This window comes from Equus przewalskii, chromosome 2, assembly GCF_037783145.1.
Source record: "Equus przewalskii isolate Varuska chromosome 2, EquPr2, whole genome shotgun sequence".
NCBI lineage: Eukaryota > Metazoa > Chordata > Mammalia > Perissodactyla > Equidae > Equus > Equus przewalskii.
Genome location: NC_091832.1, coordinates 65,224,144 through 65,250,683, shown reverse-complemented (window position 1 = coordinate 65,250,683; position 26,540 = coordinate 65,224,144). Strand labels below are relative to the sequence as shown.

At 35.6% G+C, this 26,540-nt stretch overlaps 1 long non-coding RNA gene across 1 annotated transcript in view; it reads right to left on the bottom strand.

The window, feature by feature from the left end:
• The window catches only part of LOC139082048 (uncharacterized), a 94,311-nt gene extending 68,929 nt beyond the window's left edge, over window positions 1–25,382 (bottom strand). Inside the window, exon 1 of the long non-coding RNA XR_011537717.1 lies at window positions 18,680–25,382. This is a non-coding gene — a long non-coding RNA (uncharacterized lncRNA). The remainder of the gene's footprint in view (window positions 1–18,679) is intronic.
• Window positions 25,383–26,540: the final 1,158 nt, after the last annotated feature.

Genomic DNA, 26,540 nt, shown 5'->3' with positions numbered 1-26,540 from the left:
CATAAAGATCTCACAGATAAGATAGTCCTTTTTCTGCTGATAGCATCTTATCTTCATTTGCCTAAGTGGATTTTGTCCTTTTCCTCTTCCCATTCTGTATTTTTGTTGTCAGAAATTACCCCTTTTTGTATTGTGAGTTTGTTACCAAATTGAAGTGCTTATGGTTATGTTTGATGCTTCCTTTTCCATTAACCTTTATGTTCTAATTAAGTGTTTACTAACCTATTCTGACATGGAGTTGCAATTTTCTGCTTCTGCCTATTTATCTCCTTGCTCAAAGCTTTGTATACCTTTCCAGGTAGGAGAGCTTCTTTCAATATGTCTTATAAGACAAGACTAGTGGCAATGAACTCCCTCAACTTTTCTTTGTCTGGGAAAGCCTTTATATCTGCTTCACATCCAAAAGATAGCTTTGCTGGATAGAGTATTCGTGGCTGACAGTTTTTATCTCTCAATATTTTGAGTATATCTTTTCACTGCCTCCTGACCTGTAGAGTTTCTGCTGAGACATCTACTGACAGTGTAATGGGCATTCCCTTGTAGGTTATTGTCTTTTTATCCACATGGCTGTCTTTAACATTCTTTCTTTGTCATTGAATTTTGACAGTTTTATTATCATGTGTCTTTGAGAAAGTTTTTTGCGTGTTGAGATTATTGAGTATACTATTAACTTCATGGATTTGTATATCCAGTTCCTTCCCCAAGTTTGGGAAGTTCTGAGCTATTATTTCTTTAAATAATCTTTCTGCTCCCTCTGTCTCTTATCCTTCTGGGATATCCATTATCTTTATGTTGCCTTTTGTAATGGAGTCAGATAATTCTTACGGAATTTCAAATTTTTAAAGAAATCTTAGTTCTCTCTCCTCTTATATTTGCATCATTTCTAGTTTTCTATCTTTGAGCTTAATAATCCTCTCTTCCATATCATCTGCTGTATTTCCAATGCCCTCTAATGCATTCTTCACCTTCCTTATTGAGTTTTTCAGCTCTAGATTTCTGTTTATTTCCTTTTCAGTATTTCGGTTTCTTTGGTAAAATATTCCTTCATTGATATTATTTCTCAGCTCATTGGACTGCCTTTTTGAGGTTTTTTTGTAATTCAAGTTTATTCATGACAGCTATTTTGAATTCTTTATCAGTTGAATCATAATCTTTCATGACTTTATGTTTTGTTTCTGGAGGGTTATTTTTTTTTTTATGTAATGCTGTGTTACTGTGGCTTTTTGTGTGCTTTCGGAATTGTTCCTCTGCTATCCCATTTGTTGTAGCAAGCATTTTTCTTATTTAGGTATAGCTTTGTATGTTTTGATTCAAACTCTTCAACTAACAGATTATAGGCCTTTGTTTTGTTTTTTTAGCAGGTGACACTATAGCACTAGTTTTTGGTTTCTCTTACTTGAGCTACCTCTGGCTGTGTTTGAGGATATGCATGTTCCAACCTCCACCATCTCTATTCAGATATTGCCATTAGTCTTGTTCTTGCCTGTGCCTCTAGAGGTCACTGTTGCCTTGGTATTTTTGGCATTGCTGAAGTGCTGGCTTCACCACCAGGGGGTACAGGGGTGTCTGATGCTTCTACCATGTCCGGTATGACCTTGGTCAGATGCTCCACCACCTTGGTGGGGGAGGAGGGGAAGGCTGGGAAGGGAGCTGATTTCACAGGGCACTGCCTCTGCTGTTGCTTGTGACCTTGTGGCTGCGGGTGCCTCTGTGGTTGGGATGTCAGACTCCTGTCCTCACTTCCTCTGCTGCAACCATGCTCTCAGCTGCGGCTGAGGGGCCTGGAATCACAGGGTTCTGCCTCTGCTGCTTCTCCACTCCCTGTGGTTACAGGCACCATTGCAGCTAGCTGGCCCAAGTCACACACATACCTCTGCTGCTGGCCACTGGCTAATCTGGTTCTGGAGGTGGCTAACTCAGCTGGCACCGCCTGTGCTGTTCCTCTGCTTAGCCTCCTCTATGTGCTCCAATACACCCACCTTTGTATGTTCTGATGTGTGGATCTCTCCAGCGTCCCGGTGTGTTGGGTGACGTAAACTCTGTTATGCTATGGATGTTTTACTCACTGTATATTGAAAGGGAAGGTAAAGTGATCCTCTCACACTACCATGAGGATGATGCACTGTGACGCATATTTAATATCAGAGGTCAGTATTTGTAAAATATCCCTAAATTTAGGTTTGTTGACTTTTTCTCATGATTAAATTCAGATTACGCACTTTAGATAGGAATACATTAGAAATGTTCTTCTATCTGCCTCAGTCACCAGATCAAAATCTGTATGATGATGTCATTTGTCCCATTAATGGTGATACTTACTTTGATCACATGGTTAAGATGATATTGAAGTCTCTCTTAAAATTAATAAGGGCTTTCACAGAAAGGATAATGAATAGAAATGACAGAGTCAGGAATCTTGTTGTGTCTGTGTGTTTTATTGTCAGTGGATACGCAGGCAAGTTCTGGTAGTGGGTCTGGGGTTACTATTGCTCAGCAGAATGAAAACTATATGGGTAAATATGAAGCACATTTTTTCTTCAGTTTTGAATTTCCTTTAAATGTTAGTTGAAAACAAATATCATTTACAATTGTGCTAAAAATATGAAATTTCTAGGGATAAATTTAACATAATATGTGCAAGACTTAGATATTGACAACTACAAATCGTTGCTAAGATTTATTAAAGAAGACCTAAATAAAGAGATGAATACGACACTAATAGATTGAGAAACTCAATAGTGTTGAGACGTCAATTATCCCCAAATTAATCTATAGCTAAATGCATTCCAGATAAAAATTCCAGCAGACTTTTTTTCTTTTGATAGAAATTGACCAGCTCTTTTTATGGAGATAAAAAGACACAGAATAAGAAAAATAATTTTCAAAAAGAAAAACAAAGTTATAGGGTTCAACTACCAGATTTTAAGACTTTTTAAAAAAGCTATGTTAATCAAGGCGGAATTGGTTCATATAGATCAGTGCAATAAAATAGAATTTAGAAATTCCAAAAATAGGCAAAATATATAGCCAATTACTTTTCAGCAAAGGTGTTCAGGCAAATCAATAAGAAAAAGGTAGTTTTTTCCACAAAGGATGCTAGAACAAGTTAATGTCTATATGCGAAAATATGAATTCTTTTACTTTACATCATATATACAAATTAACTCAAAATGGATTAAAGACCTAAACATAAGAGCTAAAATTGTAAAACTTCTATAAAAGAACATAGGAGGCAATCTTAATGAACTTGCAGTAGGTAAAAATTCCTAAGTAGAATATAAAAAGCATAACTTATTTAAAGATGATAAATTTATTTCAACCAAAAAGGGATGATAATTCTCTAATACATTATTTTTATTTCCAAAAAGTCAAGCATTGTTCTATGAATCTCTGTTACCCAGTTTCAGGATGGAAAAAGTGAATTAATCCTATAAATTTTCTGTTACTCGGTGTTTACACACTAAATTATTTATAGTGGGGTAAATATTCTGAGTTGAAAATTATTTTGTGAGCATTCCCATTTTTGAGAAAAATAACAACATGTCTTTCAAACATGCTACCTGTGTAATTTGAAAAACTGGGTTGCACAATTCCACTTCTTCAAATTTATTTTCTCCCAGCATATAGCAGAGGGGACAGTATATACATAGTCTCAACCAGTTTGTTGCATGCTTAAATTAATAACCTAAAAACCTTAGAAGGAGGACTTCTGGGGATACATAATAAAGGAGAGACAATTGAATATGTGGCATTTAACTGAATAACACACAAGGGAGTCCTTTTTTTAATATATATTTACAGTCAGATGGTGAGAAAAGTTTTTCCTGCGCAATTTATAAAAGCTGCGTGTTCTCGTTTGTCTCTTTATGGTAAACACATGTATGTATATTAAAAACATTTAAAAATATTTAACTATAGATAATTTATATTTCTCATTAGGTTTAATGAGAATGCAATAATTAAATATGAAATAAATTAATGGGGAAATATACATATCTAGAATATAAAAGAAGTGAATTTAATAAAGGATTTTAAAGAATAAAATGTTGTCATGTGTTTAAAGCTATGCCAAATGATTTTCTGAGACTTTCATCACATAAATTGATACAAAGAGACTGCTTATCCTTTAACAATTATAAACAGCGTATATTTTCCTACTATTTTTAATTTTTCACATTTGGCATTTACTTTCGTCTGACATTTAAGAAATGTGAGGATGAGAGAAACAACAGTCTTTTAGTATTTTGGAAAAGGTCAATTAACCTAATTTGATATCAAAAAATGACATCTTCTACTTCCAACAATGGAACTTTGAAATCAACTAGCTTATTGAGTGGTAAATAACCAACCTGTTTTAGAAAACACCACTATGATAGAAGTTGTATAATTCTCTTATATCCCTTTGAATTAACAAAGTAAGGAGTAGCAACATCCATTAGCCTGTGAAGTCTCACTTTGCTTTGGAGTTGCTAGGTTCAGTTTTAGCGGGGAGCATGCAAAAGGCCAGATTAATTCCATTTTACAACCACTGGCTTTCTATAGGGAGGGCAAAAGGAGAAATGTGTGGAGTACGCTACTGACAGTGGAAGTATAAAACATCTCGTTAAAAGACCATGTTACTAGCTTCATATCAATTTAAAAAATATGTACAGGCCCTCTGCTGAGTTTTGAATACATTATTTAAAGGTTTTATACTCAGGTAGCTCATAGTCTGGGAGAAAGACAGACATTCCAATCTAATCATAATTTAATATGACAAGGAACATAATAAATCTAACCAGATATGGACTTGAGATGCAAAAGATAGCACTCATCAAGTTTTAGAACCAAAATGTAAAAGTGATTAGTTTAGGCCTAAAATTGTTTCTTTCACACATGGCCTTTCTGTAAACAGAATTATAGGCAAAATAAAATTGAGTGGAAAAGAAGCCTTTTACTCACTTGCTCTCCCTCAATGATTTCCCATTTGACCTAGGACAAAATCCAAAATTCTTCCCATGTCTTTTGAGGCAAACACAATCTGATGCCTGGTTATGAATCCAGCTTCACCTTCTTCCACCCTCTCTGTGCTCACTGTGTTCTGGCCACATTGGCCTCTTTGCTGTTTCTCAGACATGCCAATCATTTTCTTATGCCAGGTATTTGCATGTGCTGCTCCCTCTGCGTGGAATAGTCCCCACCCGGATATATACATTACTTACCTCTTTGTCTAATTGTGCTCCTTGCTCAAAGATCTCTCAGAATGCCTTCCTGACATTCCATAAATAATAACAATCCACCCTAGCATTTTCCATGTTATACTTTTCTTCACAGCACTTAGCATAATTGATGCATGGTTGTTTATATGAATGTTTATTACTGACTTCCCCACTAGAATGTAAGTTCCTAAGAGCAAGGACTTTTTCTATTTTATTTAATGCTGTGTCCCCAGCACTTCAAATAGTGTCTAGACTTTAGTAGAAATGTGATAAATATAGAAATAAGTAATTATTGAGATATACCAACTGGCCATCCTTCCTCATGATTAATCATTAGGAACTTAGACACAACTCCTCGAAAGAAAGACAGATGGAAAGATTCAGATGTATTTCCCTATTCTATGTCCCAGATATGTGTTATAATTTAAAACTTCCACTGGGAAAGTGATTTCACAGCAGCCTTAGATATGCACAATTCTCACTCTCATTAACAGTGACATCATCCAGAATTACCAGCAGGTTCTGCTTTGTTTCGGCATTATTTCTGGTAACTTATTACACTTCATTCTCTTATTGTCAAATCTTCCTATAAATTCAGGCCAAAAGAAGAAACTCTCAAATACTAATTAAAATATAAATTGACATAATGCAAACGGATGTGGAAAGTGAGAATATTCCCGCCCAAGAAGGAAACTTACATCAATTAAGGACAAAAAAAGAAAAAGAAAAAAAAGGCACCTGAAGAGAACTGCCCAATTAAGAGCTAGTAACTGGAAATGAATAATGCTCAACCAACTATTGAGCATTTGCGCTGTGCTAAGAAAAGAAGTCAAATTGCACCCAGAGTACTATGCTAAAGTGAAAATCTGGACCTGACCATTAAAAGCTGACCACAAAATGTTCAATTATTTTCTAATGTCAACAAACTATAACTGAATTATGCAAAATGACATCTCATTAACACTCAGTTAACTGCTTGAATCAACGACAATAATTTCTCCTCTATTTTTGTGTAAAATAATTAGCAGCGATTATAAAATCTATAACAAGCTTCAGTGTAAGGCTTGCTAAAAATTATTTCTCATTATGTTCAAAGAGCTGAGGGAGGGTCATCAACATAGAAGGTTCCATTATATAGAAGACACATGCAACCTCACATGTATTAAACCATTCTTTGATATTAATCCTAATTGGTTGATAATAGCATTTTTTCCCCATCATTCAGCCTCAAAATTTAAAGCCTGTGTAAAGTACACTCGAGACATATCTCCTATCTTTCTGGATGTGGTACAATGATTGTATTCAGGTCAAATTGGAAATTTGATGGGGAATTGTAAACTAAATATTATCGACAAGTTGTGTGAGGTCTAAAGAAACAGACTAAGAAGGTTTTTTTTTTTACTGTAATAAAAACTGAATATTCACAAAGAGTTTCAATTTTCAATGTTGTAGCTCATGATATATGTTGGCACCCCTGAGGCATTATGGTGTAGAGAATATGATTAGCGTCAGGCAGAGCTGGAATCGAATGATCAAATCATCTCTCTGGCATTTAATGTTAGGGTCCCCTTTGACTAGTCACAAACGCTTTTTGGAACTTTAGTTTTCTTGTTTATAAAATAGGTGGAATATTTTTCCCAGAATAGAACGTGGAAAGTTCCTGGCAATAAGTACACTCTCAATTAAAGATAGCTAAAATCACCACAGTATTAATATTTCAAGTATTCTAAAAGAAATAAAAAAAGATAACTAGATTTCTCCTCTAGCTAGCTTATGTTCTTTTGTTTTCAAAATGAAAATGAAACAAAAGTATAACTTGTTCTCATTAATAGGAGTATACTTTATGTCATTGCTTTTTCTGTGTTTTTAAAAAATCAACTTATTGAAATATAGTTATATACAATAAAATGCACCCATTTTGAGTGTAGATTTTGACATAATTTAACAAATTTACATGTATTTGTGTAGGCCACTACTGCAATCAAAATACAACACATATCCACAACAGAAAAAGTTCCTTGTATCCCATTCCAACCCATCTTTCCCCAATTGCCCCAGCTCCCAGACCTGGGCAACCACTGATGCACCTTTTCTATTGGATATTTGATTCATCTTTTCTAAAGTTTCACATAAATGGAATCATACAATATGTGCTCTTTTGTGACTATCTTCTTCCCCTTAGCATGTTTGAGATATATCCATGTTGTCATATGTGTTAGTAGTTTATTATGTTTTTATTGCTGATTAGTACCCCTTGGCATGATTATGACACTGTTGTTTAGCTATTTACCTATTGATAAACATTTAGGATGTTACTCAGAATAAAGCTGCTATGAACATTCACATAGAAGACTTCATAGGGACATGTTTTCATTTACCTTTAGGAAACACTGACGAGTAGGATTACTGAGTCTTATGGTAAATGTATATTCAATATTATTGGAAACTCCTAAACTGTTTTCCAAAGTGACTGCCATTTTGTCTCCCAACAGCTATGTGAGAATTCCAGTTGTCCCACATTCTTGTCACTACTTAGTATAGTGAATCTTTTTAATTTTAGATGTTCTGTTGGGTTAGTGGATATGTCAGAGAATCTCATTGTGGTTTCACTTTGAATTTCTCTAACAACTAATGATGTTGAGCATTCTTATCTTCTTTGGTGAAGTGCCTTAAAATATTTTCATCTTTTAAAAATGGAATTGTTTCTCTTCTTATTATTGAATTGTAAGAGTTATTTATATTGTCTGGATGGAGGTCCTTTATCAGATATATATCTTTCAAATATTTTTTCACAGTCTGTGTCTTGCCTTTTTAATTTCTCATGAGCATATTTTAGAGAGCAAGAGTCTTTAATTTTGACCAAGTCCAATCAATCAATTATTTGTTTCATAGTTTGTCCTTTTTGTGTCTTTTATGAGAAGAAATAACCCAAACTCACAAAGATTTTCTCCTGATTTCTCTTAGAATTATATAGCTTTAGTTCTTTCTTTTAGATCTATAACCAATTTCAAATTAATTTGTATAATATGATGAAGTAAGTATAAGGTTTATTTTTTTCTCTATATAGATATCAAAAATTTCCAGGACTATTTGCTTAACTACTATCACTTCCCCATTGAATTTCTTTGGCATCTTGGTCAAAAATAAATTTCACTCTACATGTATGAACATGTTTATGAGTACTCCATTGCAGATATTGGCAAACTTACGCTGTACAGAGATAGCCAGTAAAAACTTTAGACTTCTCAGGCCATTCAGTTTCTGTTACAACTACTAAATTATGCCATCGTAGCATGAAAGAAGCCATAGATAATATATAAATAAATGAGTATTGCTGTGTTCCAATAAAACTTCATTTACCAAAAAGACAGCTTACCAGGTTTAGCCCGTGGGCCATGATTTGCTGACCCCTGTGTTGTGTTTCACTGATCTCTATGTCTATCCGTATACCCATACCACAGTGTATTAATTATTGTAACTTTCTTATAGACCTTGAAATCAGGCCATGTTTGTTCTTCTTTTTCAAAAGTTTTAGTGTTTACAAACTTGCCAAATCTAATTCTGTGTCATATCAGTCTTTTACTTTTATTTGTAGGTTCCTTAGGAATTCTGTATAAGTGATCATGTCATTTGCAAATAATATAGTTTTATCTCTTCATAACTTATAGTTCTTTTTCTTACCTTATTCCACTGGCTAGCACCTCCAGGAAGGTGGTGAATTAAAGTGGAAAGAACTTGCCTTGCTTGCTTGCAATCTTAGGGGCAAATCCTGTCTGTAACGATTAAAGTTTGATGTTATTGATAAGTTTTTTGCAGATGCCAATTTTCAGGTTCACTTCCTACATTTCCTAGTTTAGAGTTTATTATAAATGGGTTTTGAATTTTGTCAAGTTCTTTTTCCAGCATTTATTAGGATAATAAAATTGATTTTCTTTTTACTCTGTTAAAATGATGAATTATATTGATCGATTCACATTCCTGGGATACTTTCACTGCAATGGATTAGAGTTCTATCAACATTTGTATGAGTTGTTTCAAAAATAATAATTTTAGTCATTCTAGTGATGTGTGTTTGTGTATGTACATTGTGTGTGTGTGTCTATGTCTGTGTGTAGTAATATCTCACTGTGGTTTTAACTTACAGTTTCTGATGGCTAATAATGTTTAACATTTTTTTAAAGTCTACTGGTTATTCTTATATTTTCCTTTATGAAGTGCCCATTGAGTCTTTTACCATTTTTAAAACTTCGGTTGTCTTTTTACTGCAGTTGTCAGGGTTACTTAAATATTATGGAAGCCAATTTTCTCTTGAAAATATCTGCTACAAATATATTCTTCCAGTTCATGGCTTTTCTGTTATTTTTATTAATGGTGATTTTGGGTTAACATATGTTTTAGTTTTCATGAAGTTCAAATATCAATTGTGTTTCCTTTTAGTAACAGTGCTTCTACGTCTTCCCTAAGAAAATTTTACTACCTTCAGTTTATAAAGATTTTCTCCTGCATTTCCTTCTATGCTTTATAGTTTTAGCTTTTATGTTTTGAACTATGATCTATCACAAATAAATTTTTGTGTGTGGCAAAGATTCAGATTCATTTACTTCCTTATAGATACCCAGTTATTCTGGTACCTTTTATTGAAAAGATTCTCCTTTCCCTAATTGCTTTGGTCTGTTTGTCAAAATTGTTTGATTGTATCCTTGTGATACTATTTGCTATTCTATCCCATTGATCTGTTTAGCCTTTCATGAGTAACACACTGACTTGATTACTGTAGTAAGTCTTTAAATCAGAGACAATAACTCTTCCAACTTTGTTATTTTTCAAAATTGTTTTGTCTATCTTATGTTCTTTGATTTTCATATACCTTTTAGAATCAGGTTGTTAATTTCTGCAAAAGGCCTTGTTCAAATTTTGATTAGTGTTAAGTTCAATCCCAAATTTGGAGAGGATTCATATTTTAATATTATTAAATCTTTCAATCCAAGTCCAAGTTATTTCTATTTTTTTAGGTCTCATTTACTTTATCTCAACAATGTCTTATAATTTTCAGTATGGACATCATACACATCTTTTATTACACTTATTCCTAAATATTTTATATTTGTGTGTTCAATTGCAAATTTAAAAAAAATTTTATACAATTGTGCATTGTTATTACATAAAAATAATTTTTATTTATTGACTTTATATCCTACAACATTGATAATTGACATTATTTCTAGGGTCTTTTTTTAGATTTCTTGGAATTTTCTACATACAGGATCACGCCATCTGCAAATAAATACAATTTTACTTACTTCTTTCCAATATTTGTGTATTGTATTTCTTTTTCTTGCCTTAGCACATGGACTAGGTTCTCCAGCACAGTGATGAGTACTAACAGTAATGACAAAAATCCTTGACTTGCTCACAATTGTAGGAGGAAAGTGTTTAATATTTTATCAATAAATATGTTGCTAGACACCATGGGGCAGTAAAACTGGTTCATCATAGGTACAGGATATGTTGGTAAATTGTCTGCAGAAAATTTAAAAACAATAAGAATACTGAATTAAAATTACTTGGCTTTTTTCCTCATAATGTGACAGATTCTAAACAATGTCAGTGTTATGGGCTGAACTGTATCTCCCCCCAAATTCATATGTTGAAGTCCTAACCCCTAGTACCTACTGCTGTGACTGTACTTGGAAATAGGACCTTTAAAGGGGTGATTAAGTTAACATTGAGGTCATTACAGTGGGATCTAATCCAATATGACTAGTGTCCTTAAAAGAAGAGGAAATTTGGACACACAGGGATGCTGGGGGTGCAAGTGCACAGAGGAAAGACCATGTGAGAACACAGTGAGATGGTGGTCACCTACAAGCCAAGAAGAGGCATCAGAAGAAGCCAAAACTGCTTACACCTTGATCTTGGACTTCTAGACTATAGAAATGTGATAAAATAAATTTCTATTGTTTAAGCCATCCTCTCTATGGTATTTTGTTATGGCAGCCTCAGCAAACTAATATAGTTAGTGCTGAAGTTCTCTCTCCAGAAAAAAATATTTTGCTGGCCTAATTTCTAAAGAATTTCTGTAGTTAAGCAGTCAAATTAGCACATTTTTATTACTTATCTTTTGATTAACATTATATTTTATAAAGATTTGATTTAGCGAATTCCTAGTTATAGAATAGGCCCCTAACAAACTGGAATCAGCTACGCACATTCATTTTAAAAATAAGTTTTAATGGTTTGGGATTGTTTGAATTAACTTTAGGTATAGTGAATGTTTCTGAAACCTGTGGGGTTATATATTTCTGTATTTAAACAGTGGATTTAAAATAAACAATGATAGTACAGTTATTGTAAAGTGAAAGAAAGGAAACATGAGTCATCGGGTTTGAGAAAAGGGACAAATAAAGCTTTTACTTTAGTCTTTTTAATCAGTCTCTTTTATTACTAAATATTTTAGATTATAACAATTCTCTAACATCCTTGGAATTACATGAATTCATCTGAACTAATTAAGCTTTTAATAGGAGTAGTCCAACTTTTAGCAACATAAAAGGAATTTAAAGTGAATTATTTAATCCCAGCATAAATGTGGTCAGAAATGAATAGCATAAAGTTTTGAAAACTTAATATGTCTAGATCTATGGCTCAACGGATTTTATTGATTTAACCTCTCTAATCAGTCAAATTCCAATTACACAGTCCAGCCAAAATTCATATGAAACAATCTATCTGATTTTTGTATTGCTTGCCAGATCTGGCTATTAGAAGAAAAGTAGGTCATTAGGCTTATTTCGAATAAAAAGATTTTAGCCTTAATTTAAGACTAATTTCTTTCAGTTTATAGGTTTATTTAAAGATATATTTATAGGAGATTAATGTTTGGAGGGAAAAGTCTCTGTGGTAATTCACATTAATCTTTTTTAGCATTTGGAAGATATAATTCACATAGGTGATATATATTATCTGTGATTTTTACACTGTTTAGAGGTGATTGATTAAAATCCTTTAAATTTTCTTTTCTGTAAATACATCTGTTAGAGTGAAAGAAAAGTTGTAGAAAGGCCTCAATTCTTATTATCTCAAAATAATTCTAACATTTTTAAAAGTAGTTTCTCTTCCTTGCTCCTCTGATCTTATAAGCAATTACAATATAGTAACTTATACTAAAGTCACATAATTTTGTTTTTATAGAAAACATGTGTTGCAAAGACAGGGAATATATGTCAGTCTGTCTTTGCATTAAGAAGTTAAAAGTAGTACTTTTATAGAAAGAAGAAATATATATTTCTCTTTCCAGAGATGTGGATATGTCTCAAGGGAGTATATTAGAATTCTATCATCCAGATTGTTTATCAGTGAGAAATAATATTTTCTCTTTCAACTAGTATTTATTTAACGCACCACTTGTACTAAGCTCTCCCAGAGATAGAGAAGCACATAAAAAGGTATCATATTGATGAAAATTTAAAAGATCTTGCAATTTTATGACAGATTAAAAACTGTGAATCTAGCTATTTGTGATTTCAGAATTCTAAGGGGACAAGACTGATTAAAATTGGAAATTAACCATTAATTTCCTAATTATTTTCAGAAAGTTTTGTAGCAGTGGAACAGTCAGAGGTGGTTTGAAGGTGAGATGATTTAGTAGGCATCTTTTAAAGGTGGTCCTCAATGATCCCCACCATCTGATATTCACACCCCTACCCTTGAGTGTGAGCTTCTGTTAGTGACTTGCTTCTAACAAATAGCATAAGGCAAAAGTGATGAAATTTCACTGGCATAATTAGATTACAAAGGACTGTGACTTTGGTCTTGCTGGCGTTATCTCTCTCTTTCTTCTCAGTTTGTATACTTTGATAAAAAACAAACAAATAAAAAACTGCCATGTTGGAGATGCTCATGGTGCCAAAGAACTGAGAGTGGCCTCTGGTCAACAAACATTGAAAAACTAAGGCTTTCAAATCAACGGACTATAAGAAACTAAATCCTGTGCACAATGACAGAGAGAGACTGGAAGTGCAATCTCCCCATCTGAGTCTTGAGATGAGACTACAGCCCCAGCAACACCTTAATTGCCGCCTTGTGGGATAACCGGAAACAGAGAGTCAAGATAAGCCATGCCTGAACTCTAGGCCTTCAGAAACTTTGAGATCACCAATGTTGTTCTTTTAAGCCACCAGGTTTTCGGGTAGTAGTGCATAGTGTGGCAATTGATAGCTAATAGAGATGGAAAGAGCTGGGGTCTAGAAGAATGGGCATAATAGAAATGATCAGGGTGAGGAAGAACATTTTAGATCACAAAACAGCACAAACAAAGGCAAGAAAGAGGGAATTATCATTTGGTTAAAGTAGAGAGGGTATACCATGGAATACTGAGGAAAACAAACACAGATTTAAGTTGTAACAAAATCTTGCAAGCTAGGACTGGGAGCACATGTTAGTAATAATATAAATACAATAATAGCTAACATTTAATTGTACTGAATGTAGCTAACATAGTTTAATTAATATATGTACTACACAATTTGCTAAGCATTTTATGAGCATTATCTCATTTGATCCTCACAATAATCCTAAGAGAAAGAGATACTTATTACTTTACTTATAGATGAGCAAACTTGGGGCTCAGTTTATTTATTATGAGCGATTTTCATCTGGAAAGATCATAAACGTATTGCTTTTTCTAATAATGTAATGGAACAAATATCTGAGTTACGTATCTATTCAACTGTTATATAGGTATGTTTCAATTATGTTGATACAGTGTCATGATCAAGTAACTATTTCTTTTGTCAAAAAATAGCTGCTTAAATGATTAATACTTTATTAGGGCACAAGCATTTTAGAGATTTTAAACTGACAATTAGATTGGCTCAATGGAAATTAAGCAATTCTTCACACTAATTTTCCATCAAGATGCTCTTCCTCCTTCTATATATTTAACCCTAGGGATCAGTTATGATTTTAAGAAAGATAGTGCATAGGAGACATCTTGTCTATTTGTTTATCAATGGGTTTTCATCTTTGATTTGATCACTTGACTCACTGATTATTAAGCAAAATTAACTTTTAAAAATTTGATCAAAAACAAATGTTAAGCAAATGAGTATGAAGGAATATAAGAGAGAAGAGCTGTAAAGTGTCTCTACTCTGCCAACTTGAGAATTCCAAGTGACAATGAGGACAAAGCTCAGGTTTTGAATTAATTGTGAGAGTTGCAAAGATAAGGAAGTTTTCTTTGCAAAGCTCTAAGTGGAGAGTTTAAGATTAGGGAAGTGGAACTTTTCTAAGTGATAAGGTAAAAACTCTGAGATTAACTTAGTTACAGCAAGTTAAAAATGATTGTGATTGCTTTGAATAAGGAACTGTGAGTTCAAGAGTTAAGATTACTTATTTATTTACTTATTTTTAATCTGATAATAAAGATGCTTGAAATTATGGCAAAAGGTGGTTGCATGGGAAGATTTTTAAAAAATCAAATGCCAACAGGGGGCATCTTCTGTTGAATTTCTAAAACAAATTGTTACTATCATCTCCTTATCAATCCATATATAATGGTAACAATTAAACAGAGTCGTTCAGCATTTCCGAAATGTAAAAGATCTATCTAGTTACTGAATAAGCTACTTAGAGTTACCTTATTAATTAATAAGTGGCAGGGACATTAAAAGAAAATTTACATGGGATTATTTATCATAGAGCTATTGGGAGGTAATCCTTTAAGACTATGAAAATACTCAGCAATATCTCATCATTTTACTATGAGGTGTTGCACATGTAGTTTTTCTTTGTTATGGAGATAGACGTGTGTGAGCAAAAAAGTTATGGAAAAAAGAATATTAAGTTTTCAAAGAAAACTATCAACATTTTATTCAGCTCTCTCCATCATGAATATTGCACTTATTTCTCAACTGTCACTCATTACTTTTTTATTCAGTTAACTAATCAGTCAGTGAGATGAAATTGAAGAGCCTCACAGATAGAGAGAGCTGGAAGTAACATAAGTATTACATAAAATCATGGGATTTGGAATAAATAAATATGTGTCAATGCTGAAAAAATGGCAGAGAGGTAATGATTGTGCTCTGCCTTATGAAAAATAAAGCTAAACCTTCTGCTCTTGAAAAGCTGACTTATCTTGTGCAGGGTTCATGTAAGTCTGGAGGAATTTTACTTTTGCCCATTTCTGATATTGTTACTGAGACACTTTTGAAATGTGATGACGAGCTTTTATTAGTGAAGACGTGTTCTGCTGGTATACTTTGAAAATTTTACGTCTTCATATATATATGCAGGACAACGTGCTAAGACTTGTGTTGCACATGGGAGAGTACTCTTTTAGGTCGGGGTGCTGGATGCATCTTCACAATGACTATGATCTTTCTCTGGCCATCAGCATTTAATACTAGGTGGTTTTCTAAGTCCCCTATGGAAGAATTTCTAACACTGTGGCACATGGAGAGCAAGAAGAGAAAGTTGTTGAATTGAACCTTGTTTTCTTCAGGGATCTCAACTCATGCTTACCATGCTTGGCTCCTTAGACAGGATAAATCTTGTAGTGTGAAACTTTTTTAAACTGAAAGTCAGACACTGTACACTGTTCAGAGATCTCTCTTGAGGAGTCCTTCCCTGCAGCCTTCTCAAAGGGTAACTGTTTTTCCACTCCCAGCCTGCCTCTCAAAGTAGAACAGATGCCGCTTGTTTTCCATTGCCGCTTCCAGCCCACTCTTTCCCTCCTCCCTAAAACTCCTAGCACTGAATTTCTTGTCACCAAAATTTATCATCTACTCTTCCTAAATGTGGCTGCCATCTGCTTATCCCAGGAGTCACTCTTCCTCATTTCCTTACCCTTTTAATGCCTGGATCACTGTCACTCTCTCCAATACGATTTCGGTGTTAATTCAAGGTGACTTTGAAATACGTATAGATGATCTTTCCAAAAACCTGGCCTCTCACTTACTTCAGTGCCTCTTTAATTATTTTTGTCCTTGTCTTGTCTTCTTCAGTCATGTACTCCCATAGTCATATATCGTGGAGCTTGTCATTACCAATAACTGCAATCCCTCTACTGTCTAAATTTTATCCATCCCACTCCAACCTCTAACTTTTAAGTTTTGAAGTAACTCAAAATTATTCTGACCCTGACAATACTTTGACCCCCACAAAGATCGCTGATCCATTGATTCTACAGCTTTTCATTGCTCTTTAACCCCTTAATGTTCTCTCTTTTCTTTTTTCTGAGCATAAATCCCATGATAATCTGTCTAATCACTTCCTTGCATTCATCCATCAACCCATTGTTTCATCATACTCCATTGGCGAAATCATAGCCCTATCTACTTTGTACCAGCACTCACGTTGCTGATGGTGGCTGTGAAAAACATATAGACATGTTGGGTATGCCTGTGATGATACCCACTGGACACTTAATGCTGCCTGACAATCATAATCCATCTCCTGAGGCCATTTATTTGTTCCCTCTCCTAGGCAGATATTGCATACCTTCCCCACTCTCCTCAAACTTCTGACTTCTCCTTCCTCATATTTTCTCTCAACTAATTGCTTGGTTCTCTATTTCACTGAGAAAATTGAGGTAATCAGAAAAGAATTTCCACAGATTGCCACCATCACATCTATCACCTACTAGCATCTGCATCACAAATTCTGCCTTCACACCTGTGATGAAAATGAGTGGTTCCTCTTCCCACCTAAGGCTGATTTTTCTAACTATGGCTTTTCTTTTCTCTTTTCACTCGCTTCCTGTTGCTCAGCTATCACCTTTGAAATGATAGCTGCAGTAATGGTCCTCTTTAAAATTGCAAACTGCCTCCCCATACTGACAGATTATCACCTTCTAACATGATATGCAATTCATTCATTTATAATTATTATTATTACTTTGGAGTGGTGAGCAGATTGGCCCTGAGTCAACATCTGTTGCCAATCTTCCCTTTTTTCCTTGAGGAAGATTGTCGCTGAGCTGACATCTGCGCCAATCTTCCCCTACTTTGCATGTGGGATGCTGCTTGATGAATGATGGGTAGGTCCCCACCCAGGATCTAAATCCAAGCCTGACCCCTATAATTATTTTTTTCTTGCCTATTCCTGGGCTAGAAATTAAGCCCCCTTGAGGGTAGGGATCTTTATGTTTTTGTCATTGTTGTATCCCAAATGTCTAGAACTGTGGGTATAATAGGTACTAAATATGTTCCATTGAATCAATAAATTATTGTTCAAAAGTATGTAAGTCATTCAAGAATGGGAATACTGAAACATATTTGGCACATTGCTGAGTTTTTAAAAGAAAATCTTTCCTATCTTGCAATTTTTTCACCTAGTTTGGAAAATTTGTATAAATTAGGTTTCTTATTCATTTACTTTATGTAAAAAAACATAATTTCCACTTACAAAAATTATTTGTGCTCAGGGATCCCTGCTATGATACACTTTAAAAATCCTCAGGCACCACCCAGAATTGATAGAACCTACATCCTTCTGTCCTGTGCCCTTACTCCCTCTACATTTTCTTTTTTTTAATAATAGTTATTTTATGCATTTCTTTTTTTGAGAAAGATTAGCCCTGAGCTAACATCTGCCACCAATCCTCCTCTTTTTTGCTGAGGAAGACTGGCCCTGAGCTAACATCCATGCCCATCCTCTTCTGCTTCACATGTGGGATACCTGCCACAGCATGGCTTGCCAAGCAACGTATAGGTCTGGACCTAACTGGTGAACCCCGGGGCCACCAAAGCAGAATGTGGGAAATTAACCACTGTGCCACTGGGGCGGCCCCTACATTTTCTTTTAAGAGAGATGAGTTGACCTCTAATGGCACATATATTCTCTTACAGATAAAAACTGAGTAGTGGTAACCATAGTCTTCGGATGAGCAATACCTTCTAGAACATAACTTTAAAAACATGCAGATTTTTTGTTTTTAAAACAAGGAGTTGTTGATATGCTCTAATTTCAGATATTAAAATAAATTTTAATCACATATTTTAATTTAATCATAAATTTAGAAGAGTTATATTGCCAAGGTACTATATTTGCATATCAATTCTTTTACTCTTTCTTCATTCATTCGTATGTAAAATGTTTTGCAAACAGTTGATTTTAAAAAGAAAGTCTTTACAATGCTGAATATTACCTAAGAAATCAAAACTTTATTGTAATAATTCAAGAATATCATCTCTTTCAAAAATATTCCCTTGTCTATCATTTCATTTACTGACATCAATTCAAAATGGAACCCCCCGTGAGTCCATTTATTCCGTAACATTTTTTTCGACGATGCTATTAATATTTTCTGATTATACAGCAGAAATCTGAAACGTCTCTGGAGTCACTAAACCTGCCTTAACTGATTTGTGTGTAAGGCAAGCTGAATTCAGACACGCATTCATCACAGCGAAGTATTTCCTTCTTTTTTTGGCGCAAGTGTGTAGAAGAGTAAAAGTGCCAGCCAGCAGCTTACTCACATTTGCAGGCAGCCTGCATACATAGGATTCTTCCGCACTGCCAAGGTCACAGCCCAGGGGAAGAAGGGACCAAAGCTATGTGTGCTCTGCTTCCCTTCTCCACCCTCCTTTCTCGTCAGTGTTCTTTCCTCTCTTCTTCTAGTCAGAGTGCCTGAGACCGTCATACTGACAGCTTCCTCCGTTTCTGTGAGCTGATCTAAAGCCACATTTTCACTTTGTTCCGTGGATGGCTTTTTCAGTCTGCCGCCTCTGTTTCCTCCCTGCTCACCTCCTCACCAGAGAGAATATAAGTGAAGGATGAGAGCGTGGTAATAAAATATTCCTTTCTTTCTTTATCAAAGGCGAGTAGTGTATTCGTAAGGTCAGAGTTCTGAGTTTTTTTCCTAAAGGACTTCAATTCGAAAGTTCCTTGAGGTGTCTGCAGTGGAATAGGATCAATTGGAGAGCTGTATTGCTTTTGAAACTTTACATTCCCTTTTCTCCTAAAACAGCTTCATTAAGCCAAGCCTGCTATTTCCCTCAGACTTGCCACCCTATAGGGTAGTGAAAAAGGTTCAAGTGAGACCTAATTAGATGCTAGCAGTTACCCCATGTTCCACTAATAAAAGGCTTCTTACTTGGTAAAAAAGGGGGTTTAAAATTTGTGAAATAAACATATTATTGTGCTTTTCTCTAGCTGGCTCGAATGTCCTATCAGCTTTTTAATGCTTTTATTTGTCGGTGGGAAAGGGGAAATGTATTAAAACACTAGGCAACCACCTATATTGGTGTACAGTCATGGATTGCTTAACGACAGGGAGGTGTTCTGAGAAACGCATCATTAGCCGATTTTGTGGTTGTGCGAACATCATAGTGTATTTACACAAACCTAGATGGTATAGCCTGCTACACGCCTAGGCTATATGGTGCTGATCTTACAGGTCTGCCATGGTATATGTGGTATGTTCTTGACCGAAACATCGTTGTGTAGCGCATGACTGTAATTTGAAAGATGCCCAAACCTCTTTGTCTATAAATCTCTTTCCCAACGACTCTTTGCAATTCTCTCATTTCTTGATTTGCATGATGGAGGCAGTGAAGTTATCTCTTAATATGACTGTATTATTTGGGTGCATTTAAAATACGTATTATTAACAATGTAGCTTACCTGTGCTGGTGGGAAAGCCTTGAGAGAATAAGACAGATTACTGCTAATTTTCTGTAGTTAGACCAAGAGTGGGATCAGAAAATATTAGTCCTGAAGGCACTCTGGATAAAGCATAGCCTGGTAACAAAGAAGTGATATGGCAGCATTGAATGCTTTTGAGAAGAGAATGCTCAAAATGAGTTGGAGAGGAAGCAGATGCTGGCTTTATATGTCCATTGGGCAATTATTCAATTTAGCTACTTAAATGTCCATTTAATAATTATTTTTATTATTGATTTTGTCCAAGGTTTTCTTGTGTTTCCGATGGTAGGAGTCAGGTTGACACTGCTCTTAAAATCTGGCAAGTTACACAAAGGAGGAACCTAGAAGATGGTGGTAGTCAGAAAAAAAACAAGAAGAAAGGACAAGAACACAGATTTAGCATCAGGCAGTCAATAAACACTTTTTTTCCCTTCAATGAACACTTGTTGAGAGAACAAAGGAAGGAAGGGAGGGAGGGAGGGAGGGAAAAGAAGGGGCGGTGGGAGAGGAGAGAGAGGAAGGAAGGATTTCAAATTCAAAAGGCACTATTAGTGGTTAGAGCAAAAGAGAAAGTAAAGAGGCAGGAGCCAGATCATGTAAACTTATTATAAAAAAGGCAAAATCAACCTTTTTCAAATGAAACCTGATGGTTCACAGTCCAAAGCGGGGCTCATCTGATATTTCTAACCTTCTAGTGATTATTTCCTGTTCTTTGCCTATTCGTTCTGATAACATTTGAGTCTTATTTTATGAATTAAATTTCTTCTTACGTTTCTTGAGTACGCCGAGTAGAGTTTTATTTAAACTCTTCTCTTTCTTGAATTATATGCACTTCCTCAGAAATTTTTTTTTTAAAAAGATTGTTTATCTCGTTATTTCTCCTTGGTGGCTTTTCTCCTATGCCTGGTCACCCTTGGTTCTTCACACATTCTTGAGCCCCACAGCCTGTGTAAACCATGCCCTTTTGTCCTAGGGTCTCCCACACTGCATCCCTGAGCATGATTCTCATTTAGCTAGGTCACCGGGGTTGTCAGGATTACCAAGCTGCTGGCTTCTAAAATGCAAGCTTCAGGAAGATTTTACACTGTTGTACCATCTTCCTCTCAAGAAATCCTAGGTCTTCCCAGCTTATGTGTTCAATTTCTTGGAGATGAGCCCTCTAATCTTTTGCTTGCAGTTAAACCCTGTTGCTTTCACTGTGCGTTGGAGGGCGGGAGGTGGTGAGAAAGAGAAATCAGGTGTTCACATTACAGGCCTTCAATTAAGTCTCCTGTTTTAAGCTTTGCTTTTAACTCCCAGCCTCAGTCCTGTTCAGAGTCCTCGCCTCCAATATCTCTGTCACTCCACTAGGGCGCCTGCTCCTTCCTCGCCTGCAGCCCTCTCAGGGTACGTGCTGGTCTGTGCCTTCCTCAGGTCAGTTTCTATCTGGCAAAGCTGTCTCATCAACTTTCTAGCTCTCAGAAATTTGTGAGATGGCCTGAACCCTGACGATGCGCCTTTGACTCTTTTTTCTTTGAGTAACATCTGTGCCAGTCTTCCTCTATTTTGTATACGGGACGCCACCACAGTTTGACTTGACGAGCGGTGTGTAGGTCTGTGCCAGGGATCTGAACCCGCAAGCCATCGGCCACCAAAGTGGAGTGCACAAACCCAACCACTATGCCACCTGGCCAGCTCCTCAAATTTATTTTTATTCTCAAATTTTAATGAGATTTGTGCTCTTTCTGTCATGTTGAAGGGAAAGTTAATTTGTTCTAAACGTTATCTGAATCTTGGAAATTAAACCATACATATGTTTTTTTTTAAATCCTTATTTGATCATGAATAAGTGTGGACATGTCTATTGCTGATGTGGACAGCAGAAATTATTTATAGCCTATTTTACTGACAAATTTTGTGTATGGAAAGTGAGAGGAAGGTGAAATGTTTTACTGAAAATTACTTTGCGGTTAAGCTTCTGATGCGAGGAGAACTTGTGTAAGCCCCCTGTTTACCACGTTTTCTGTGTATGTCTCCCTCTGACCACCACTCACAGACTTACAGATGATTCAGACGAGACCTAATTGAATCCTGATTCAAACCTGACACAATAAAGACTTCTGATTTTTTTTTTAACCTGGAACCAATAATGAATACCTGGTTCAGTTGTAGTGAAGCTGTTATTGTGAGTCTGAGGGGTGCAAGGGACTACATCTATATCCCACATCTATATCTATATAGACCATGTCTATATGTGGGAGAAGCCTGCCTGAAAGAATGCAGCTGACCTTTAGAGAGAAGAGCAGATGAGATATCAGACAAGAGAAGGTGCTAGTAGTGTTTATATTTCTCATTCTAGTGATCTGTGAAGTTGATCCCCACTCATACTCTTTTATACTTTAGCTGCCCAGCCAAGAACATCTCCTTCTAACTAAAGTAGCAGTACATTCCTGTCAAAAGCAACGAAAGTTCTGATTTTAATTCACAGCCCAGCCATCATTTCAGTCTATCGGAAACATATGCAAATTGACTCATAAATAATTTACTCATAAACAATTCCAACTCTGCCCTCTATATTGACTTCCTCAAGACCAAGGTAGAGAAGAGATTTCACAAAATAACCAAGTGGTTCTAATTCTACGAGTGACATACAGACATATGCAAGCAGCGGTTCTTAGATTCACTTATCTCATAATAGGGCAATAAAATTTTTTTCAAGTTAATTAAAGTAATTGAGATGTGGTGTCATCCTCTGAAATTTACTAAAGATGAGAATTAGAAAATAATTTTAAAAAGTCTATTCTTGCAAATAATTAATAGACCAGTATTTCCTGTGATTTTTCTGGACTCTTAATGGAGAAGGTGGTTGGTCAATTATTTGACTTTCTGCAAAACTGAGCTATTCTGTTAAATCTCTTCCAGAATAATGGAATCAATTATCTGGGTTGTTGAGCAGGTGTTAGCCTAGATTCTCTAAAAATAAATCATGTCAGACTAATCTGAATTTTTTGATGAAGTAACTAAGTTAATTTATGAAAAGGCATAATTTATCTTGATTTTAGCAATGCTTTTGATAAAGCATCTCTCAAAAAGCTTGTGAATAAGTCCCAAAATACTGGCGTTAGCATAGGATTGCTAAAATGGATGACTAGCTGGCAAACTAGAGAAGGTAATAATACACGGACAATAATTCTTTAGGGCAGAGTTGACAAGCAGGTTTCCCATGGGCTCAGAGTTAGGGAATAGTTTAAATAAGATTTATATCAGTAATTTAGCAATAGGCTCGCAGTGTTCCAGCAATGCAATCTGCTGATGACTCATAGGTGGTAGTTTGAGATTCAGAGGAAGATGGGCAGCAGAGATGAGTAAACAAGTAAGTCTCCAAACCAAGATCAGAGTCTGAATTTGGAATTTCAGGTTGAAGGAACAACTCAGTAACTGAACAATGATGTAAGTGAGGTAGAGGCAGGTAGACTGGGTGGAGTTTAGGTCGTGTGGATGTCACCATTGTTGAATGGGCTGTGCTCTACAACTGAAAAGCTAAATCTGGGGATTCTTTGAGATCCTATATTATTGGCTTGAGTACTCACCTCTCCATATAAAATTTTTGGGCTTCCAATACCATCAAGTATTTGCCAGAAAACTCTAATCACTCTCATATAACCCCCTAATAAAAACCCAGCACTCCTGACTTTGCTGAGATGTATAGAGATCTCTTTATTCTCAAGGGTAACATACAATATGGAGAAGCTAGTAATTCCGAGAATTTAGGCCTCCCAAACAATACCCTAAGTGCTCTTCCTAGTGGTTGATCTTTTTGGTGGCTTCCCATATATGGTTCCCAGAGCTTCCCTTAATAGGATTGCAGCTCCTGGCCACAGCAGGGGCTTCTTAGAAGTCACTCCCAGGATTAATTCTCAGTGGTAGTCCTCCTGTGACAGACCCAGTCCATTTCTCAGTATCTCACTACCATAATCTCTCATGGGTTCCGTCAGATCCACAAGGGTTGCTTACAACCTTTTACAGTCCTAGATTGTCTTTTTGGCCATTAAAGGCCTTCATATCAATCTTTCTCTTGATCTATCTCTAAGGGTAACTCATAGTAACATCTGAAATTTGCCCTCTAGTTTCTATTTCATGAGGAATTTCACAGTTTTTTGAAAGAACTAAAGTTGTACATGAGACTTTAGCACCTTTTTACTCAAAGTGTGGTCTTCAGACTAGCAGGATTGGTATCATCTGGGAGCTTGCTAGAAATGCAGAATCTTGGTCCCAGCTTTCGCCATTAAAATAGAGTATGCATTCAACATGATTTCCAAGTGATTTCTATGCATATTAAAGTTTAGGAAGCACTGGTCTAGAGTAGTTCTAGAGACAGGCTAAGAGAGAAAACTAAGCTTTGGTGTCACATGGTTAGAAATTGATAGAGCTTGTTTAACTTCAATTATATCTTTTGTCCTCCATACCATACTGTAACGATTTAGGTTAAAGGAAACAATAGGCTGCTTCAGATGACTATGTTTTCTGGTTCCTGAATCTTACAAATGCCCCCCTGAATGGCACATCTAACAGTAGAAGGGTGTGATTATGCAGCCTAGGATACACCCAGTAGAAGGACAAACTGCTAGCATCAGAGCACAGCATGGTGGAATGCTTGGCACAATTGCCGTGGAACAAGAGAGCCACACTGAGGTCACACAGCCCTGCATGTTAACAAAGAAGATGAGGTTACATGTGAGTACTTTGAACCTGCAAGCCCATCCCTGCTGTGATTGAACACACAGCGGCAAAGCGAAGTTGTCCTGTTTCTTCTGGTTGCGTTGTTTCCTCAAGGCCACAGCAAGAAGATTTGGAAGGGTAAAGTTTATTAAAAAATCATGTTATTTCTTAGAGAACTTTGCTCTGAATCAAGGAAAATCATGCATCTGTTGTGCAAATCCTCAGAAGCAATGCTATATTTGGTTTTAAATATTGAGTGTAATTAAGGAGTTTCAAATTGGCGAATGATACTGAAAATGACTGTAAAATTTATTCAAAAATCAGAATACCTATTTTTGTAAGGGAGGATTCAAAATGAATATATGTATGTCTGAAAAAGACATTTTAAAACAGGCTGAGAAGATCTGATTGCATCTAACAATTTTAGAGGGAGAGTAAATAAATGACTATGTATAAAGAGGAAAGAACAAGCATCCTGAAAGCCTGAACTGAAGGAGAGTGCTAATTTCAACTGTTTGATCATATGATTGGATAAAGCCTGGTGTCAGCTCCACAATGTAAACACGTAAACTGGAAAAACCCTTGAAAAGTAACCTAAGTCCACATATAAATTGCTTAAGGAGACATCAATGTGGTTGGGTATTTCACCAGAATCTCTTTTCACATACTGTCTGAGGGTTAAAAAATCAAGATGTGGAAGCAACCCAAGTGCCCATCAACAGATGAATGGATAAAGAAGATGTGCTGTATATATATAAAATGGAATACTACTCACCCATAAAAAAGAAAAAAATCATGCCATTTATGACAACATGGATGGACCTTGAAGTTATTATGCTAAGTGAAATAAGTCAGACAGAGGAAGAAAAAAACTGTATGATTTCACTCACGTAGAGGATAAACAAACACATAGATATGCGGAACACATTACTGGTTACTAGAGGGGAAGAAAGTGGGGGGAAGGCAAAGGGGTAAAGGGGAACACATGTATGGTGACTGATAAAAACTAGACTATTGGTGGTGAACATGATTCCATCTATACAGAAACTGAAATATAATGTACACTTTAAATATACACACTGTTATAAGCCAATATGACCTCAATAAAATAATTAAAACAATATCTCTAATCTTCAGTGTATGTTAGAACTCTTGTCTCCTCTTACCTGTTCACTATGGATCAATTCTCTTTGATGGATATTAATATACCTTCTCTCGGCCTAGTTTGAATTTTTCTCTATGCCTACTGTTTTGATCAAGGTAACAAAGCCCAGCTACTGAATAGTCATACCTATAAAATTCATAAATTTCCTTAAAGATGGATGAGAAGGGTCTGGGATGTGAATAGTAAAGTAATACTTTTGGACTCTGTTACATTGATACTCTAATAGAGTTATTTGTTTATACTTCAGTTCCCCTTACTGGTTTCCAATATAAAGAGTTGGATGGAATTCTTATTTCAGTTTTCTTCATAGTCTAGCAGAGTGCATAGGTCATGGAAGGTGATTCTAAGATTTTTTTGAATAAATATATTTGGAGAAGAGGCTAACATGCAATAATATAAGATTGTGGCCATGTTTGACATTAGCTGGCAGTTTTAGCAAAAATTAAAAAATACTGTAGACTACAGCCTTTCTATCAGAAGTGTGGCCCATGCACCAGCAGCTTCAATATCACCTTGGAGCTTGTTAGAAATGCAATCTTGGTCTACTCACGACCAATTGAATTACAGTTAGAATTTCAACAAGGTCCCCAGGGGGTTGGTAAGCACGCTCAAGTTTGAGAAGCATCATTCTAAAACTGATCAAACATAATTTTCTCCTTTTGTCAACAATGTAAAAGGACCCATCACTCAGGACATTTCATATTTTCTTACAGCACTTCTGTTGCTGTTCCCTAAGATTGTAATGTACAAAATGTGCTATAGTGTACAGCTAAATGCCAATTGGACATTGGAAAACACCTGAAGGGAAAATTTGAGCACAGGTGAAGGAC